The following is a 21,966-nucleotide window of genomic DNA, read 5'->3' as shown; positions in this document are numbered from 1 at the left end:
CGTAAATCTCATGTTCAAATAGATGACTGACAGGTACTGGCCTGATAGAACATACCTGCTTTTTAAAGGCAAGGTAATAAAAGACCACTGAGCAATGGGCTTGCTCTGGAAGGATGCGAGGGGGGAGCCCAGAAGGAAGTGCTACCATTGGTATTGCATTTTCTATCTGTTCTAGTCCATCTTTACTCTCAAGCATTTAACAGGTCTTACCTTTCTTTCTCTTGAGTCTTCTCTTTTGTCTGTTCTGTTTAAAGCTGTTTCTAAAGAGGTTATAGGAAATTTCATTTGAAACACCCCCTGTACCACTGGATGTAGCATTGTGGGCCATTGTCCTCTCAGAAGGCCCTGGGATAGGAATGACTTGCATTTGGACTCTTAGTATGAACCCTATGCAGTGAAATGAACCAGGGAAATGCCACAGTCAGCTGAAGGTTATCCACCCCTAGCTGGGGAAACATCAAACAGCTGGGAGAGGACAGTTTCTATGGCAAGAAAAAGACAGGTGAATAAGCCCTAAACGGCAGCATCAGTCACTTCTCCGTTCTTTGTATGTCCCTCCAGTGCTGTGAACAAAGCAGGAGCTCCCCAACCACGCTGTGCTTGAGCTCAGCCTCCAGTGTCATGGTTTAACCCCAGCTGGCAACTAAGTACCCCTTACTCACTCCCCTCCCCCCTGCCCCCAGAGGGATTGAGAGTAGAATCGGGAAGGAACATAAAACTTGAGGGCTAAGAACAATTTAAGAATTGAAATAAAATAAAATTAAAACAGTAATAATAATAATAGTAACGACGACACCAATTACAATGACAATGAGGGAGAAGGGGAGAGGAATAAAACCCAAAGGGAAAGGGAGTGGGTGGGGAGTGATGCACAGCACAATTACTCACCACCTGCTGACCAACGCCCAGCCAGTCCTCCAGCAGAAACCAGCTGGCCCTGGCCAGCCCCTCCTGATTTATACATTCAGCATGATGTCCCATGGTATGGAATATCCCTCTGGCTGGTTCATGTCACCTGCCCTGGCTGTGTCCCCTCCCCATTTCCCGTGCCCCTCCAGCCCTCTCGCTGGCAGGCCCCAAGGAACTGAAAAGTCCTTGACTTAGTACAAACATCACCCAGCAACAACTGAAACCATCAGTGTGCTGTCAGCATTGTTCTCACACCAAATCCAAAACACAGCACTGCACCAGCCACTAGGAAAAAAACCTAATTCTATCACAGCTGGAACCAGGATGCAGAGAAAGGCGCATCAGCCCTCAATTACAGAAGAACAGAAATAACAACTGTTGAGTTTAATATTAATATAAGCAAAGAGGTACATTAATTTTTTCCTCTTGATCATGCATTGTGCCCTCCCAGAAAAGCCCAGATTTCCTAAAACAAAGAACGCAAACTTTCTCCTCCACAACCCCCCAAATTATTATTCTCCCTCCAACCACCTGCAAAGCCAGTATTTCCAGGCAGAGACACAGGCCACCCTCCCCTTTAGCTCTGTGCATATGCCCAAGTACCACATCCACACCTCAAGAGGACATAAATAGTTCAAAATAAATAAATCATATGCACAATTAAAGAATTAATTCAGTAATGAGTCTGGGATTCTGGTTTGACATTATACCTTCCAGCTCCTTATTTGGTATGGAAAGGAAGGACACCGATTGTTCCTGTTCACTTCTATCAAATAAGTGAAGTTGGTTAATTTGCAGCTAAATGATCTGTCAAACAACCTACTTTGACTTACCAGGGATCACTTTTGGTTTTGTTGATCCAGTCTGCTGCAACAAGAAGATCCCTTAGGGCTTAATTTCCTTGTAACAGGGTGGAAGTGTCAGCCTTCAGGCTAGTCACACAGCTCACCCTGCAGGGTGCAGCTACCAGATGGGCCAGTAACAGACACAGTAGAGACCAGTTCGTGCTCAGCAGCTGACTTCACTTTTCAAGTGCCTTTTACAGCTTTCGCTCTACCAGTGACAAGCAATTTTAGGACTCAAGCTCTGTCTAGCACAGAGAGAGTGTGTTTAGGGACTCAAAAATCATTGCTGCAGCTGGGTAGGAAACACCCTGCACCACAGAAACACAGTCCTGTGCTTCATCTGAGAGCAAGAGGGAAACAAACTCCTTGCCTGTCACTTGTCCAGCCTTCCAGACTGATGCACTGCTCTGAAACAAAGCTGGCACAGGGAGAAAGCACCTGCATACAGGAGGTGGGATGACACCTACTGAGGAGGGTGGTTCCAGGCAGTGAGTAGGGACCAGTCACACCAGGCTGGAGATGCATCTAGTGAGAGCAGGTGGCTCTCCCAGCCTTGTGTCTACCTGTGTTGTGTTTGCAGGGCAGTGGTGGAGTGAGCTGTGGCCTGTTGAATCTTCCACACCCATGTCTATGGTGGCTGTTTTATGCTGCTCTCGCAATCAGTGTTTGGGTGCTGCAGTACAAGTGGTGGGTTGCAGTGGATAGGAGGGTGCTGCATTGTGTCATGTGAGAACAAGCCATGGCACTAGGAATGCCTTAATATGCTCACACTGCTGCAACTCATGGTGCTGAGCAGTTTCCTGGAGATCTTTCTAGGCCAGGCTGTAGGAAAAGTGTCAGGTTTTGCCTCTAAAACGCTTGTGGCACTTGGAAGGATACCCAAGTGACCTACCAAATATCCTGCTTTAGAGTGCAGTCCGGTGTCTCATGGCGGGAATGCTGCTGCTGTGGTCCATGAGTCACATTTTTCTGCCATTTTCAGAGCAGAGCCTGTGGCTGTGGGTCTCAGCTTTAGATTTTGTAGGTCCAACTTTCTGCAGGTTGCCAGCTGTAGAATTTCCCCAGGACCACCAAGCAACTGGATACATGGCAGAGAGTAGAGCACCAGAAGTGGTCCTGAGGCTGATGGCCAGCCTTAGCCAGAAATTAAACTGATGGGAGCATAAGCAAAGAAAACTACCAGGCGTAAGTGTTTGGCCAAGCCTGACCTGTCCCTGGAGTAGTAAGGCAGTAATGGGAGAAACTGCCAGAGAACAGTTGTGGAAGGAGACTACTGGGGAGCCTGAGGGTGACAGATGGCAGAAGATGTTGAGAGGGGGGAAATGCTGATTTACCAGTGTTGCTCGGCATGGGTACACAGTCAGCAAATAAGGGTGCTGAATCAGCAAGATGGGGGCAGGTGAGGAAAGCATGAATGGGGCAGGTTGATTATTTCAGAGGGGAAAAGTGAGAGGAAGCAAATATCAGGCCAAAGACATTTACTGGGTAGACTGAGTGTGTAAGGATAGTTGCTGCAGGGACCTACACAGTGTGTGTGTGTGTGTGTGTGTGTGTGTGTGTGTGTGTCTGCGCACAATGGTCTTTAACGCAGCCACAGGTGCCCACTGAGCACATATTTAACCACATTTCTGAACCCTGGTGGTTTCTAAAATATCAGAAAGTTAAGTAAAAAATTTACTGAATCGTCTTGGAAAGTCTTCACCAAAAGATCACCCCTCATCCCTAAAGCATATGCAAGCCTTCCACTGCAAATAAATTGTTCCATGCTTCAGTAAAAAGAAACATTTTTTAAAAATGCAGTTTAAAAAGTGCTATTAAATATAATCTTTTTCATAACCCATTAACACTTTCCCTTTGCTTGACTGAGTCATCTAAGCACTTAAAAAAATTCCCAATATTTGATGGAGACACTAACTGGCCAACAGTTAAAAACACAAAATAAGCACCGGTATTTGTGGGAGCTTTTTAAATTCTCACACATACACACCTGCACCTTTTCCTGTATTTGGAACAACAGAAGCAGCTTGCAAGTGCAGTGACTGCTGAATGCTGAATGCTGATGCTGAACGCGAGGGAGGACACAGCTTTGTGTCTCCAGTCCTATAACAGGTTATGAGCACAAGACGTAGCTCACACAAATGATTCCACCAAAAAGGATGACTTAACATGCCCAAAGCAAAGTATTCACAAGACACATGTCAAAGCATCCTACCTAAGAGACATTTTCACTAGTTACAGGGGTGTATTATGGAGGAAAATGAAAAGGCAACAGACTTAAATCCTTTGTGTTGAAATTACACCCCTTCACGGCCGTTTTCGTGTGTAACACAACCAGTCGCAACTGAGAACTCTGTAACTTAATCACGGAAGAAAAATTTTGAGTACTAGCGTAGACGAAACACCTCCTGCTCCGCAGGTGAAGGAATCCTTACAACCAGCGCAGCCAGCTGCAGCCAGCCGTAACAGGCAGGCGATGGCGCTCACCTCCTGTCTGCAAGCCTTGAGCGCCGTCTGCAGCTCAGCACGAAGTCTATAAAGAAATGCATTAAAATATAGTACTGGCTAATGTTACTTAATAGGAAAGAAACAAGCCTAGAGCAGACCTCAAAGTAAAACTTCTAACCAAACGCACCATCGTGGCTGTTCTTCAGGAACTGAGATTTCTACTTAATATCTGCTTATTACTTAATATTACTTAATATCTTCTAGTTGTCAGATGCTGAATATTCTTGCTCAGAACTCCAGTCTTTCCAGGACTTTTCTGAAGCTGCCACCTTTCAAAATTACACCCTCTCCTGATATCTTTTTTTCCTCCAGATACCCCTGGTAAAGTTCCACTAAGAGGTGAGGGTCTGCCCCACAGTATTTTAGTACCTTGCCTTTTCTCGTTGGAACTGAGGTCAGAATCAGGCCTGAAATCAGAATACTTGGGTTTCTTTTTTCCCAACTAGATCTTAGACAGCAGCAAAACCCTGAGGAAAATCACTAATACATTGTGAGTATGACCAATGAAAACCTTAATAAAGGATGGGAATAAGAATTAAATATTGAATCAGAAAGAAATATTGGTAATATTTTCCCTTTGTAGATGAAATATGACAATATTATAGTAGTGTACAGGGAAATTTACAACCCAAGACATAATGGAGTAATATAAGGGGTTAAGTAAGCTCCACAAGTCTTTTCCACACTGCTCAAAATGGGAAAAATATCCATCTTGATTAAATAATTTCATATAATTCATAAAATCAAATGTGGTTTTGAATAATTAAAGAAAGCACAGAAAGCTCAGGGTTGGAAGGTACCTCCGGAGATCATCTAGTCCATCTCCCTGCTAAAGCAGGTTCTCATAGAGCAGGCTGTACAGAATTGCATCCAGGTAGTTTCTGAGTGTCTCCAGAGATGGAGACAACACAACCTCTCTGGGCAGCCTGTTCCAGTGCTCCGGCACCCTCCAAGTAAAGATGCTTTTCCTCATTTTCAGGTGGAACTTACTGTGCTGCAGTTTGTGCCCACTGCCCCTTGTCCAGTCACTGGACATCTCTGAAAAGAGCCCGGCCCCATCCTCTTGACACTCACCCTTAAGGTATTTGCAGTCATTGATGAGATCCCCTCCAGGCTAAAAGGGCCCAACTCTCTCAGCCTGTCCCCATAAGGCAGATGCTCCAGTCCCCTCATCATCTTCGTACCCCTCCACTGGACCCTCTCCAGTAGCTCCCTGTCCCTCCTGAACTGGGGAGCCCAGCACTGGGCACAGCACTCCAGATGGGGCCTCACCAGGGCAGGGTAGAGGGGCAGGATCACCTCCCTCCACCTGCTGGCCATGCTCCTCCCAGTGCCCCCGGGATCCCACTGGCCTTGGCCACCAGGGCACACTGCTGGCCCATGGGCACCTCGCTGTCCACCTGCACTCCCGGGTCCTGCTCCGCAGAGCTGCCTTCCAGCAGGTCAGCCCCAGCCTCTGCTGGTGCACCGGGTTGTTCCTTCCTAAGTGCAGGACCCTACGCTTGCCTTTGCTGAATCTCCTGAGGTTCCTCTGCGCCCAACTCTCTGGCCTGTCCAGGTCTCGCTGAATGGCAGTGCAGCCTCCTGCTCTGTCAGCCACTCCCTCCAGGTTTGTATCAGCAGCAGCTTGCTGAGGGTACACTCGGTCCCTTCATCCAGGTCATGGATGAATAAATTGAACAGGACACAGCACCGACCCCTGGGGAGCACCACTGGCTACAGGCCTCCAGCGCAACCGTGTTGCTGATCACAACCCTCTGAGCTCTGCCATTCAGCCAGTTCCCAAAGCACCTCACTGCCCGCTCATCTAACCCACACTGCCTGAGCTTTGCTATGAAGGTATTGTGGGAGACAATGTCAAAAGCCTTGCTGAGGTCAAGGTGGACTACATCCACCGCTCTCCCCTCGTCTACTGAGCCAGTCATTCCATCCTAGAAGGCTGTCAGATTGGTCGGCATGTTTTCCCCTTGGTGAATCCATGTTGCCTCTACCTGATAACCTTCTTTTCCTCTCCATGCCTGGAGATGACCTCCAGGATGGGCTGTTCCATCACCTTGTAGTTTCCCGGGTCCTTCTTCCTGCCCTTTTTGAAGACTGGAGTGACAGTGGCTTCCCTGCAGCCCTCAGGCACCTCCTCTGTCCTCCCTGACCTTTCAAACTTGATGGAGTATGGCTTAGTAATAGCATCTGTCAGCATCCTCGGCAGTCAGGGGTGCATCCTGTCAGGACCCATGGATTTGTTGGTATCAGGTTTGCCTAAATGACCCCTAACCTGATCCTCCTAGATAAAGGGAATATCTTCCTTTCTCCAGACTTCCTCTCCTGCCTCCAGGGCCTGAGAAACCTGAGGGCTGGTCCTGGCGGTGAAGACTGAAGTAAAGAAGGCAGTGAGTAACACTGCCTTCACTGTGTCTCTCATCACCAGGGCACCCACCTGATTCAGTAGTGGGCCCACAATTTCCCTAGTACTTGAAGAAACCCTTTTTGTTCTTGACATCCCTTGTCAGCTTTAATTCCAAATGGACCTTAGCCTTCCCCATCACCTCCCTGCATGTTCTGACAACATCCCCATATTCTTCACAAGTGTACTGTGCCTTTTTCCCCATCCCATAAGCTTCCTTCTTCTGTTTCAGGTTTGCCAGAAGCTCCCTGCCCATCCATGAAGGTCTGCTGTCCCCTTTGCTCAATTTCCTACTCGTAAGGATGCACCTATCTTGAGCTTGGAGGAAGTGATGCTTGAATATTAGCCAGCTCTCTTGGACTCCCTTACCTTCTAGAGTCCTAACCCATGGAATTCCTCCAAGTAGGTCCTTGAAGAGGCCAAAGTTAGCTCTCCTGAAATCAAAGGCTGCAGTCCTACTTACTGTCCTGCTTCTTCCACACAGGATCCTGAACTCCACCATCTTATGGTCAGTGCAGCCAAGGTTGCCTCCAGCCTTCACATGCCCAACCAGCCCTTCCTTATTTGTGAGTACAAGGTCTAGGAGCACATCTGGCCTTGTTGGCTTCTCCACCACCTGTGTCAAAAAATTACCATCAATGCTCTCTGCAGGAACCTCCTGGACTGTGTGTGCCTAGCTCTGTTGTCTTTCCAGCAGATATCAGGATGGTGGCAGTCCTCCTTGAGGACAAGAGTCTGTAATCATGAGGCTCCATGATTACGTGTCTGTAGGAGGCTTCATGGACTTCCTCTTCCTGATCAGGTGGCCTGTAGTAAACCCACAACAGTATCCCCCATGTTGGCCTGCCCTTTAATCCTTACCCATAAGCTCTCAACTCATTCTGCATCCACTCCTAGGCAGAGCTTGATGCAATCCAGTTGCTCCCTCACATAAAGAGCAACTCCACTACCTCTCCTTGCTGGCCTGAATTTCCTAAAAACTGCATAGCCATCCATGACAGCATTCCAGTCATGGGAGCGATTCCACTGTGTCTCCCTGACTGCAATGGCCCTGGGACCGCACATAGAACTCTTATTCTTCTTGTTTGTTCCCTGTGCTGGGTACATGTTGGTGTATAGGCATTTCAGAAAGGTAACTGAGCATGCAGGTTTCCCAGGAGGGGCAAAAGAGGATCCACCATAGCCACACACAACCCTGAGGGAACTGGCCTTCTGGTACTCATCTTGGGAGGCAGCTAAGGAAAGCATGTCACTGCTCTGGTTGGCCTGGCTTATTCCCCAGCTGAATGTGATGGTGTAAGCATTGCCATTTTGGATCCTTCACCCCACACCCTTCAGTTTAAAGCCCTCTTCACAACACAAAGCTGGCCAGCCTGCTGCCAGATATTCCCTTGCCTCTTCTAGGCAGATAGATCCCATCCCTCCCTAAAAAACTATGGTAAAAAAATATCCCATTGTCATAGACCCAAACCTTTCACAATGGCACCAGTTATGAAGGCAGAAATTGATGTGTTACATGTCTGTTTCTGGCTGCACCCTTTCCTCTTACCAGTAAACTGAAGGAAAAAATAACTTGGGCACCAAAACTTTTCACTGACACCTCTGGGGCTTTACAGTCTTCCTTGATTCTGCCCCAGTTCTGGCTTGCAGTGTCATTCGTGCCCATGTGAAAGAGTATCAGAGGACAGTAGCCTGTGCCCTTGCAAGCTGTGGTACCCTTTCAGCAACATCTCAGACCTTAGCTCCTGGAAGGCAACGTACCTCATGTACTTTCTAGTCCGTCCAGCAGATGGGTGCCTCAGTGCCCCTTAACAGTCACCTACTATGACCACCCGATGTTTCTGTTTGTTGTAATTGTAGTGTGTAGTGTAGTTTCTCCACGCAGACCTTGTGGTGTCTATAGGTGTTAAAGCTTCATATCTGTTCTTGGTTGTGATGCTAGAGGGTAGAGAGTGAAGCAGAGTCCTGCCGTTGTGGGTCACCAGGGTCCAAGGTGACCCATTCTCTGTGCTGCCCACTATAGGAGCAGGGTCCTGAAACCACCTCTCTGTTTCTGTCTTGGCCTCTCTAATACTGTGCAGCCTTTTAACCATCTCCTGCAACTTGGACACCTAACGTAACAGATCATCAGCCTGTGCACACCTTGTGCAGGTACTTACCTTTTCTTCAGGAGAAGGATCAGGGCACTCATGGCGACCTGCTGCCTGTACTGAAGTCTCCTTCCTTACTGGCTCCATCTGGGTGGACACATCAGACATCTCAGGGGCTTCCTTTGTAGCAACATTGCTTTTGACTCAGAGGCAAGTGCCCGCCATATTGGCAGAGACCTAGAGCACATCCCTGGGCTGTGGGCCTGCAGGCAGGGTGCAGGGTCCTCCCACGCCAGCGACCATGCCACGCACTGGCTGCTGCTGCCACCCCTGTTTGCCTGCCCTGCCAGCACGCTCCCCAGGGCCTGCTCTATCTGCGCGGTTGCTCCTGGCAAGGCCCAAGCCATGTCAGCATGATTTGCAATAGCTGCCAGCTCCTGGTGCTGGCTCTTCTCCTCTGGTCTCCCTGGCTCTGGGAACCCTCCTGTCTGCCTCGATCAAGCACTCAGCCGCAAAACGTAACCATTGTTATTTCTCACGGACTGAATGATCCTGCAAGCAGAGGCTGCCAAAGAGACGTTAGATACTTGGCAATGCACCTAGCCCAGGTGCTGCATCGTAGTTTGAAGAATGTCTGTGCACTCTGCAGTAATGAAAGGATTAGGAATTGCAGCCTGCTTCGCGTGTTGTCTTCCAGCAAAACCTTTATGCTCTTCTGCCACAATGGAATCTAGCATCTGATCTCACATGACATTACTTACTATTTAATGATTGCATTTAGTTAATTATTAATTAAATATTAATTAATTTAATTATTAATTAAACATTAATTAATTATTCTTTGCATAGTGGGCTGTTACTGAGTAACTTATGAAAATGGGCAGTTTTAAAGATCACCTTAGGTTCATTCTGTAGAAAAAAAACCTGCTCAGAAGGCTATTAAGTTGACTTTCAGGTCTGATACAAGTCTTGATCACCAGAGGGAGTTACAGCATAACATGTTAAAACATTTCTCAGGTGAGTACACAGGTGAGTACAAGTCTTCCACACAAAACATGAGGGACTACAGATCTAATTAATTTTGTATTGACATACGTAGTTGATGTTTCTTAGCTACTTACCATACATATCATATTATGCACTCAGGACCATCAAAGAGGTCTTTTGGGTCTCAGTGCAAAAGAAAATCTTGTTCCTGGGTACTTCACTTTCACCAGCATAGGCATGGAAAGCAGGAGCACGTGCATGTTGCAAAGTGTTGAGGATGTGGGAGGAATGGAGGATCCCTGGGGAGCGAGGTGGGGATGCATGTAAAAAGCCAGGTGGGGAAAAGGGCACTCTGGCTCCCACAGGAACCTTACTTGCTGCCACATCCCCTTGTCCCTCAGCAGCCCTGCTCCTCTGTTTGGATCCAACGTAATCCTTAAACAGAGGCATCAGCCCACAAGCAGCCTTTTTACGAAAGATGACTATGATGGAAAGAAGGCCTCTGAAATTCCTGGGTTTTCTTATTAATATGTTCTTGAGTTACAGAAGGGAAATCCAATTACCCGTGGAAGAGCTGCTACCCATTGTTCACCCTGTCACTGCAACCCACATGGTGCTCTGGCTTACACTGTCTGGCATCAGGTTTGCATGACAAGCCATGCCAAACGCTTTTGCAAAGCTCCCTAGTGAACTTTATGGCCCTTTGTCTGGGCTATCAGAGAGAGGAAAACAGCTGCCTACTACTCTAATCTCTCCCCAGAGGCAAACTGAGGTTTCTGTGTTTTGTGGCACAGGTCTCTGATCATAAGACGAAACATTAAGTTTCAGCTGCCATATCTGAAGATAGACAGGGAAGCTGGAAATTAGGCCAGGCATAGAAATTTTAAAACTGGTTTTAATGCTTGCTTGTAAAACGTTTCAGATAGCAGCTTGTGGTTGTCCCTAGCTTACACCTGCATTCAAGAGGGCACTTTCTGAGAGTACCTGGTCCCCAAACCTCCCTCAGAAATGGAGCTGGGGGAGGAACAGCAGATGGAGAAGGATGTACAAGCTACATTCCACCATCTCATCACCTTTTCACAAGCTGGCAGTATGGATATCAGGCCATAGAGCAGGATTCATGGACAGGGTATAAGGAAGCAGTAATATTTAACTTTACCACAAAATTTTAAAAATATTTACCACAAAATCACTCTCTATGAGAGATGCAGCAACCAGCTCTGTTCAGAGACCCCTCTGTTATTTCTGACCATGACCCTGTGATGCCTGTTCAATCATTGTGTCCTATGATGTCAGAAATCAATCTCTCAAATACACTTATTAGTTAGTCCTACTTGAGGTCTTCTCTCAATAAAGCCAATAGGATTTAGAAGGATGATATTTTCCTTATTTACTCTGAAATAACTAATATGACCAATTTGCTGAATTAGAATAGTGATTTTTATGGATAGACAATATACAAGAAAACAAAAAAGCAATAATTTTGTAAAGAGCATCAATGAAATAATGGAAATGAAGGCTTGCAATAAAAAGCAGTATACTGTATCACAGGTGAGTGAGCAAAGGAAGATCAGGTTATTCCACATGAACATGAATGTATGAAAACATGTAGTCCTGTTCCTTGCTTATCACACTGGGTTATCACTTCACAGCAAGAGAGTCACTGTGAGTTACAGGCATTAGTGAAATTAGTATTTGTATCCTAACAAATACATCTGTCTCGTAACATGTGAAAGACATATTTTTCAGAGCTCTAATTCCTCTTGTTCAACACACAGAAGTCACACAACCCAATGCAAATAGAAAGATTCACACTCAAATTGTTATTTCCCTTTGCTACTTGTCCTTTTTATAAATTTGCCGTTTGACAAGGCACACTGATCACCTATTAACGCCAGCATTAGAGTGTGTTACCCTGTGGGAAGGGGAACGTGTGGGTTAAACTGTGAGGCATGACATTTCTTCCCTTTGTGGTCATAGGACCACTGGACAAGCGGGCTGGCAAGGACCATGGGAGGTCTCCACTCCAACCCCCTGCCCAGAGAAGGCTTTGCCATGTGGCCAGATAGGTTGCCCGGGGCTTTACCCAGTAAGAGATCAAGGCCCTCCAAGGATGGAGGTGGATCCAGCTCTTGCTTTTGTTGTTTCCTGCCTGTCCCTGAAACTCTCCTCAATTCAGAATTCATTTCAGCTGCCACTGATAAAAGGAGTGCCTTCTCCTGGTTACTGGAAGGATTCGTACAGGGCTAAGGAAAAAGAGGCTATAAAGTATATTGCTTAGGCAACACATCTCTGAAAAACTTATAGCTTACTACACAATGATATCACTGCAAATAATACTGAGTTACAATTCTATTGCTTGTCATTACTTATGTTACCATTGTATTACTTCACAACAATACCACTGCAAGTAATATAGACTTGTATTTCTATTGCTTATTACTATTAGTATTGATACACAGTTTTATTGTTGTGAAGATAATTCATAAATCAACCACAGAAGCAGTTTCTACTTGCATCATTTCACTTTAAAAAAACCTTTTTAAGGCTGTTCGTAGCACACTGCAGAAATGTTCTTAAGCTATTACCTTTTATTCACTATAAGGTAATTAGGTTTTGATGGGGAGAAAAAAAAAACAAACCAGGGCTGTGGTGGTGTGCTCCCTGCCCCCCTCACCCCACCCCCAACCTGACCTAGCAATGAACGACTAGTCAGGTCCAAGTGGAGCTGGGAGTTTGACCTGAGCAGCATGCCTTTCTCACAAACCAGATAACGGGTACAGTTTAATAAGCAAGCCGACTGGGTGTCACCCAGGGCAAGGCGGGGGCCTCGCAGCCTGGTATTGCTTCAATGAAGGCCGGGAAGACTCCCTCACATCTGTAACTGTAAATCTGTGCTATAAATCTGCCTGTACCGAATCCTCCCTGTTCCACACTGAATCATCGGGCCCAACTGACCTTCTGGAGTCAGTACCTTGTGTAAGGGCCAATCAGCACAAAATAGTTGATTTAATCCCACCTCGCCACAAGTATAAAATCTGGAATTTTAGAGTTGGTTTTTTTTCCTTCGGGGATGAAAACTCTATCTACGGGACAGGTCAATGGGCCTGGGCCTCTTTCCCCCCCAAGCAGGGATGCCTCTTTAGTAAGATTTGCTCCTCTGACTGTGTCAGATATTACCCGGGAAAATATTGCTAACAGAAGTGTTGTACTGCTAACTTGAGCTCAATTTTTGCAAGAACTGTATTTTCCAATGGCAATTCCAAATTTGTTATATCTGTTACCTTAACAAATCATCTATTTTTTCAACTTTGTGAAACTGTTTCAGTGAAAGTCCTTAACTGGACTGTGACAGGCAAACATTGACTCTCAAAGTCCTAAACCTGGGCCCCGACAGGCAAATTAACTCCAATGAGTAGGTGTATATTTAATCCTTCAGACTTAAAACTGTTGACCAGGTCCGAGACTAGGATTGGATCTAGCGGCACCTAGACTCCACTCTGAGAAGAAGTTGAGAAAGCAAGGTGATCCTCTCTGAACATCGTGACTCAACGGGAGGGCTGTCTTCCCCTCTAGCGCTGGCTGCTTGTCACATGCACTCTTAACATGACAAGGCCCACCCTGGACTGGTATGCACATGCTTGTCACATGTCACTCTTAACATGACAAGGCCCACACTGGACTGGTATGTAAGCCACAAGGCTGCTATGCAAAAAATTCCATTTTGTCACATTGCTACTGAAGCAAGATCTAAACTGGGTGTTAGGGCAATAGCAGTTAAGCATATTCGTTGTGGCAGACAGTCCTTTTGCTGAACACCCAGAGCTGTGACAGGATAAATAAATGAATTCCTTAGGGGATATGTGACAGAGGAAAGAAGCATAATTGGGGGAAAAAGTTAGAAAAACGTGATTGTGGTAGAGTGCTGAAGAAGCGTATAATGCAACTGCTGTCAAGGTGTGTGCTTGTTGCTGCACTTGGCACAGCTGTGTAATTAGCTAGTCTATTAAGGAGAGATGCTGCTATTAAAAGCTCATTGCTGGTTCAGACTGCCAACCAAAGCAAGAATTTTGATAGCATTAAACTCAGTGACAAACCAAGCACCTCAATGTCAGCAAATATTTGGCACTCATGTTTTCACTCTAAAAAACTGAACATCATCACAACTAGCATCACAGCTGCCACAAAAAAAGCTATACTTGGATGGGGCCTGCATAAATTACCTGCTTGTCAGGATTTTCTTTCTCTTTGAAAAACCAGTAAAACGTACAGTTTGATGAGCATCTTGGTTCAAAGGCCTTGGAGACTAAAACCTAGTGTTTATCATTAGGATGTGTGCTGAGGCAAGGGGAAGTACAAATGCCTTTGTCTGCACCAGCCTATATCAACACTTAGGATTCACCATAGGGTCTGAGGCATGACATTGTGATGTGTCAGGAGAGGAGTGTGGAGTAAGTGGGAGCTGTAGGTGGGGAGAGGCAAGCTGTCACGGCTGGAGCCAGGATGGGGTGTGCATCCTCCTCAGGCACTTTTCTGTGCTGAGGACCTTGGAGCTCCCTCCTTTTCAGGCAGGGTCTAGTTTGCAGCCCCCAGGGTACACTAGAATTGAGTGATGGGTTTTGAAAGGAGTAGATTGAGGGAAGGGGCTAGAAAGGGAAGGCCAACCTTGATGGATGTAATTCCTGCTGTTGTTGGCATTGACTACATTAAACTATACCCTGTGTGAAGACCTGTAAAGTATTTTGGTTCTGGTTTAAGGGAAAATCTGTGCTGACTTCATAATTATCAAAAGGTGCAGCAGTTAGTGGCTGTAAGTGGTGTGTATGATTGAGTCTGATGTTTGTTGTGCAGCTATTTACTTCTTCTCTTTCTTTAGTGCTAAATGAAATTTCTTTTTAACAAAGGAAAATTTCTGTTTATTTTCAGCAGTTCTTGTCATTCTTAATGTATCTTACACTTCTTAACCTATTCTTCTAGTGTCTTACAAAGCTTGGACGTAGTGGTCTATCAAATGTAGTTCTAGGCATTTGCTTGTAAAATACTTCTAAAAAAACACAAGAGCATGCAGTTTGTCTCCAGCAGTGTAAAAATAGCTGTTCCAGAAAAAATATGGCCACGTTCTTCTGTCAGTTGGCCTACAGGACTGAAATATGGGGGAATAATTTTATCTTATTTTACACTGAAAATGATGTAAAACATCATTATGAAAACTGTAGGATTTGGATTCAGATGAAAGAAAACCCTACAGAGTACAACTGGGAAAAAGCCTGCTGAGATACCTGCAAGTATCTCAAACCCTAAAGTGTAAGCCCTTCATCTGTGTGTCTGACAACAAAATTTGACCTGAAGTGCAAGCACTGCTTTGAGGTTAATGCCAGCTGTGCTCAGACAATTTTGTGAAGTTTTCTGACATTCATGGGTTCAGTGTAGAACTGGACATCTGTAGGATAATTAAATTCTCTAACATGGCAATATTTAAGGCTGATGCAAATTTTGGAAGAGATGTGAATGCCGTGCTTCAGATCTGTCTAATCTCTATCAGTTAGAGATCTGAATGGGTCACAGAACTTAATATGAGGGCCTTGCACCTTCCGAGGAAATGGTACTAGTCTCTGTTGGAGACAGGATGCTGGGCTAAACCAACCTCGTATTTCATCTTACATGATAACTTCTGAAAACTCTTAGAACTTGATTTTGCCTTTTTTTTAGACTTGAGGCCTGTGGTTACTTCCTGAATGTTTCTGTGTGGCTGGTTTCTGGACTTCTTTGATAACATCATATGCCTTTTTCACAACCTCAGTGGCTCCATGCATTCAAAATGTAATTTCTCTGGGGCCGCATCTGTCTCTTGCCACATGGTTGTACAGTTTCCAGAGGTGGTATACAAACAAAAAGCAGCAGCAAGCCGAATTCTACAGTGTGTCCATTCATGCTGTACTACAGAAAACTATGATACAATTGGAGGTTTCCCAGCTGAAATTACATCCTCATTGTCTGCATCTACCAAAAACTGTATGCTCTGGAAACCGTAATCCATGTCCATTTGTTCAACAAAATGTAACTCAAGGACAAGCATGTCAGTAAACCTTCACACAGGCTCAGCACACAGAAGAGCTAGCACAGCCTTCCTTTGAAAAATATATCCCATATATAATTTAACCTATTTTTTCTGAATGAGTAAACTGTGTCTTCTGGTCTGTATTTTCTATGGGAGGAAAAGGTATGGCATTAGACCACTTTTCAAAGAGCACTTTTCAAACTTTGAAATAATTTGAGGAACACATTTTGTATTGGTTTTTTTAATACTAAATTGAGTTGGTGACATTATAGGGCTTGCTTTCACTGTATGAGTTAGACTTTATGTGCCTGTGAACTGTAGCTGTGGGTTGGCCATCTGGAAAAACAAGCCGCTCAGCAACCTTGTAATTTGTCTTTTGTCTGGTTTCTGGTACTGTGGGGTTTTCTTCAGGTTAGTGCTGAGCAGACACTGAAAGGAAGCATTTCTTGAAGAAATTTCCATTTTCTAAGTGGCATCTTCCTTAGTTACAAATTAACAAATAATGTAATGCTGCTAAAAGCTTTTGTTATCAGCATTTCTATATAATTTGATCCCATAAGAGAAAATGTCCTTTCCTTTCCCTTTGCTGAGACCCCAAAGCAGGAGCAATTCACAGACTTAACAACTCTGGAAAAAAGACGTTTTCCTGTGTTGAACCAAAATGTGGCTGCCTGCCACTTACCTTGATGGAAAGAAAGTACTGAGAGGACACACTTAACTCTGTACCTCTCCATCTTTCATGTTACAACAAGTCATAGTTGAGAAAACATCTTCTCTATGGAATCCTATCTCCCTATCCCCAGTGGTGACCAGATCTGATCAAATGGAGGCACTGACATGAGACTTAAATGATTAATGCTTAATTGATTAGGTGAGACATAAACCATCAGGGTTGCCTCTTGAGGGGATGCCAGTATTTAAAACCCAAACAGGAATTATTTAACTTACTGTCCTAGCCAAAATTCAGAGCTTGGCTCATTTTGTTCTTCCTAAGACTTCTGGTGTTGGTCAGCTGGAGCACTGCTCCATCTCAGCTCATGAATTAACCAAGAGGCTTGTATTTCACTGATGATCTTAGTATATGTAAGGCTACTATATATGCTCTTGATGCAAAGGCCAGAACTGACTGTTAAGCTGACCTGGTCGGACATCCTGTAAAGTGTAGGCTTTCCACTTTTCCAACCACTTACTTTCCCTTCAAGTCAAATACTTTTTATTTAAACTACAAACATCACTTTTGAGGGAGACATCCAACTTTGTTTAAAGACTTCAGAGTAATGAGAAATCCATCTCTTCTCTTGGTAAACTCTTCTATTTGATCTTATTGTTAAAAAAAAGGTTCCTTACTTCCAGTGGGGTTTTTATTCTTCATTTCAGTGTTATTAAAATTTATAACACATTCACCTGCAAGACTAATCTATCATACATCTCTCTCAGGTTGACCATAGGCTCTGAAAAAGCATGTAACCTGTTTCAGCTGGGATAGGGTTAATTTTCTTCTTAGTAGCTAGTACAGTGCTGTGTTTTGGTTCTGATGTGAGAACAATGCTGACAGCACACTGATGGTTTGAGTTGGTGCTGGGTGATGTTTATACTAAATCAAGGACTTTTCAGTTCCTTGGGCCCTGCCAGCGAGGGGGGGGGGGCGGCGGGGGGGGGGGGGGATGATGCGGGGGGGGGGGGGACGGGGACACAGGAAACTGGGAGGGAACACGGGAAACTGGGAGGGGACACAGCCAGGGCAGGTGACCCAAACTAGCCAAAGGGATATTCCATACCATATGACGCCATGCTGAGTATATAAACTGGGGGAAGAAGCAGGAAGGGGGGGGACATCTGGCATTGTGGCGTTTGCCTTCCCAAGTAACCGTTACACGTGACGGAGCCCTGCTTCCCTGGGGATGGCCGAACACCTGCCTGCCCATGGGGAGTGGTGAATGGATTCCTTGCTCTGCTTTGCTTGCGTGTGCGGCTTTTGCTTTACCCTTTTCACCCACCTTTCCATTTTGTTATTATTATTGTTGTTATTATTATTGCTATTGTTATTGTTGTTGTTCTTAGCTCTTTATTTTGTTTAAATTATTAAATTGTTCTTATCTCGACCCTTGACTTTTACATTTCTTTTCTGACTCTCCCCCCCATCCCTCTGAGTGAGGGGGAGTAAGCAACTGACTGCATGGTGCTGGGTTGCTGGCCAGGGGCTGGGGTTAAACCACGACAGCATGTCTCTATGGGGCAACCCCTCCCCAGTGAAAGCTTGCAGGACAGGTTTCTCAAGACAAAATTTTATCTATGGAGATGCCAAAAAACTCACTTAAAAATATCCCCTATACCCATAACCAAATTCTATTCCATTTATGTCCCATCCTAAAAAAATAAATAGCATTTTTGTAGGTTAACATCTAAAGAAGAAATGAAATAACAATCACCTATTTTTGTAGGGTAGAGCAGACAAAGTGAAAGAAATGAACAAGCAATGTCTTGTTACTTCAGCTGCTGTATCCATCTTTTTGCTTATGTTTTATCATCTTACTCTGCATCTTAATCTAGTATATGAAGAAGCTGCAAATGCAAGAAACTAAGATCAGTTTTGTCTCATCTTCATCTAGGCTGGCTTTTGTCATTTCTTGTCAGGTCCAATGAAGTCAGGCTGAGCTTCATAATCTTATCAAAACAACTTTGACTTAGAGAAATGATCATCGGAGGTAAACCAGGAGCTGATGAGTCACTCAAGCATCTAAAGTAAATAAAAGACAAATTAGGAATATATAGGGTTTTTTTCTTAAAGCTTGCAGTACTTTACAAAGCAATTTCAGGATTGGAAAACGTGGGATCTCTCTTGTGTCTGATACTTTCCTTGTGTCTGATTTGGAATCCTGTCTGCATCTCTGAACACAGATGAAGACATAGGTGTAGTTTTGCATGTATCACAAAGATCCTAATTTGAAATTTAATTGACTTTGTTAATTGTTCTGGTAAAGTCAAGACTGTGAACCAATTTGTTGTTTTGTTATGCCTAATTTATGTCTGTGTCATTCTCTGATTTCGCCAGTGTTGTTCATTTGAAAAACGAGAAGTGATGACACAGAGCTGAAGTGGAACAGAACCTGAAATCGCAGATCTTCCACATTGGCCTTCTTCAAGAGATGAGGCATGTTTATTCTCACTTGGAGTCTCAAAAATAGGACAATGTCTTTGCAAAATACTTGATGTGACTTTTCCACAGTTGATGGGCAAAAGGTAGGTATCACATATCATGTAATTCTGCACGACCCTTTACCCAGAAACACAAAGAACAGTATGTTCATCAAATTTTATCTTCTGTTATTTCAACAAAAACTGAGGAGGAAGTGACTAGGAATAGTCAGAGGGATACCAAACTTTAGCAAGAGTAACTACAGTTTTGTCAGAAGAGATACGTAATTTACAAACCTTTTTAGACATAGCCTCATCTTTTGATATTTTTTTTCTTTTGACAGCTGCTGTGCACTGCATTCCTTGTTGGCTTATATCACAAGAAGATGGTTAAATTGGTAGATCATGAATTAGCAAAGCAAAGCTCTTCTACCACTGTCGTAAACTACCTGTGGCAGCACAGGCAATCCAACAGGTAGTACCTTACCCCTGTTCACAGACATGAAGGCTGGAAGCCACTAAAATGGCAGAGAGTGCAAAATATGGACATTTATCTTCAGGCTTTAATTATGTCATAGGTTCCTATTTTAAAACTGGAGGTAATATGAAAGTTGTGTGAGGATGATTGGGATCTAAAAAATAAATAGGACAGGGAAACTGTATGTTTTTTCCATGTGTGAAAAGCAAGCCATTTTGCATCTGGTTGAATATTCAAGAAATACTCAATTATCAGCCTTATGGAATAAGTACAATTCCAGCTGAGATTAAGGTGAGATGTAGGTGCTGAGCCTCTTGGAAACAAAGACGCAATAGCATCAGAAGTAATACTGCTGCTGAAGGAAACAATCCTCCCTCCCACTGAGGGATTTGTCTCAGCGCTGCGTGCATGCTCAGGAATTTTCCAGACACCACAGAGGAAAAAAACCAACCCTACTGATTTTTGTCTGTAGTACATAAAGAGTTTGTCATGTAAGGACCTGAACTGTCTTAGTGCTTGTTAGTATATACATATTCTGTCTTTATCATGGGGGTTAAGTGTAGCTGCCAAGATCTTTCAACTTTTTGATATGTGTTTCTCTCAATGGCACAATATAAAAACTGTTTCTTGAAGCAAAAGCGTCTATCATGCTTCACTGTTTCTAAGGAGTACTCTTCTTAGTATACACAAAGCTAAATTTCGTTGTCCAAGTAGTGTACACAGAATAAGGTATTTTCCCAGCAACAACCAGTGAGAAGAAAAACAACGTTAGCATTTTAATGCTACTAAAGTTTGCTGTGGGACTGGAGTAGTGTTAGATTTTCTCACTGCTGGTTACAAAGACAATAATTACATTGATGTCCTTGACAGCATAGTAAAGCAGAGACATTCTTTTGTCATGTTTCTTAACAGCTTGACACTGAGGGATTACAAAATGAAAATATTCCTTTGAAATCATACAACAGCGGGTCTGTTCAGTTATGCTGTAAAACAGCTGACATAATAGTACATAGCTGAGTAACCTACTCATGCTGGCAGGTTCGCAATGCAAACCACAGTTTTGCTTCATAGTGGTCATATAAGCATGGTATGTCCTTAGTGTACCCAGTAGCCATTAAAGGAGCTTGCTGTCACAAAGCCAGTTCAATAAATGGGTGTTTTGCTGGGTCTGAGTAATTTGTAGCCTGGTTTACTTTGAGTAGGTGTGGTATGGTGCACATGTGATTTGTGACGCAACATTACTTGTCTAGCACACATCATGGTGCAGCACTACTTCTGATTGACAATCTCTCCCTTTTGTCTGTTTCTTTTCTTTTTTTTTCTTCTCCCAGATGAGGCCAGTTTGCAAAGCAAGCACCTCTCACTGCTAGAAATGGTAATTACAGAAAGGACTTTCAAGGTAATTTTGTGGGTGCCCTATTCCCACTGGATTTCAGCGGGATTTGGGTGTTTTGTTCTATTTGGGAACCTGAAGTGAGCGCATGGGACAAGATAAGTTGCTGATGATGAATGGTCAACCTTCTTCCCATTACAGAGCCATGCCTGTTGCATGCTCTTTCGTTAATGCAACTGTTAAAAATGGCTGGAATCCACTACTGTAGTTAGTGTTGAAAAGAAATAGAGAAGAAAATATGGTTTGAAGTAATTAAAACAAGCAGCATTAGAAAAAAATCCAGATCTGTGTTAGTCTGTCTTAGCATCACTTGTTTGAAGAGACAAATAAAATATGGTAAAACATTACTCATTTAAATAGCTTTGAAAAATGTGTTCTGCATTCTCCTCTGTATCTTGCACAGAGATGAACAGATTATAACTAAACTTTTACTGAAGGAGATTACATTAGACTTCTAGTATTCTTGTGGTCCGAGTAAAGTATGTAAATAATAATTGAAATACTAAACATTGAAATGGTAAGGTTTCATTTTGGAGTTGGATTTGGTTGCAACTCTTGCCTTCCAGAATATGCCCAGATGGTTATTCCTTCAAAAAGCAAGGAAGTACCTGAAGGTCCTCACTTGGTACATGAAGGTACCTGCACTTCGTAGCAGCTCCAGAAAATTTGTTATTAAGCTTCAGCCTCCAAACTCATTTTACATAGGTACTAATCTGAAACTGAACTAATTGACCAGTGCTTCTCCCACATAACCAGGTGTGCATGTCTTTTCTGAGAAATTTGGAAAGCATACCCATACCCCACTGAATATTCTGTTGATATCAAACTGTAACAGAGTAAAAGAGGATTCCATCCCTAAACAAATACAAAATAAAAATAAAACAAAAGTTGGGGGTTACTCTTTGTAAAACCTTCATCAGAAGGAGCAGATCATTGCTGGGGAAAATGTACACTCACAAAATCCTGGTGGGAAAAATACTTGGTGTATTTCCGTAGAGTCCAGTTACCTCTACACAGTAGGTTGGATAAGTCAAAGCTGTCAGGTGTAGTAGAGTTCATATTTGTAAGAGAAGGCAAGTTTTCATTCATTTAGAGGCAGATCTTCATGATAATCCTTTCTGCCTTAGCCACTGTGTCTTCTCCTGCCTGCTTTTCCAAGCTCATT

The 21,966-nt window shown here is 43.9% G+C and overlaps 1 long non-coding RNA gene across 5 annotated transcripts; it reads left to right on the top strand.

Annotated features, from left to right (window-relative positions):
• The first annotated feature begins 17,640 nt into the window (after positions 1-17,640).
• LOC129734750 (uncharacterized) lies at positions 17,641-21,648 on the top strand. 5 transcript variants are annotated; one of them, XR_008730324.1, is made up of 4 exons: positions 17,647-19,035; positions 19,275-19,405; positions 20,740-20,807; positions 21,368-21,648. It is a non-coding gene; the product is annotated as an uncharacterized LOC129734750 (long non-coding RNA). The 5 variants fall into 5 exon arrangements; XR_008730326.1 differs by having other exon boundaries at positions 17,641-17,759; positions 18,405-19,035; positions 19,275-21,648; XR_008730327.1 differs by having other exon boundaries at positions 17,647-18,500; positions 18,848-19,035; positions 19,275-21,648.
• Positions 21,649-21,966: the final 318 nt, after the last annotated feature.

This window comes from Falco cherrug, chromosome Z (genome assembly GCF_023634085.1).
Source record: "Falco cherrug isolate bFalChe1 chromosome Z, bFalChe1.pri, whole genome shotgun sequence".
In the NCBI taxonomy this organism is placed as follows: domain Eukaryota; kingdom Metazoa; phylum Chordata; class Aves; order Falconiformes; family Falconidae; genus Falco; species Falco cherrug.
Note: the sequence above shows the minus strand (reverse complement) of the source record. Positions and strands in the feature narration are given on the sequence as shown.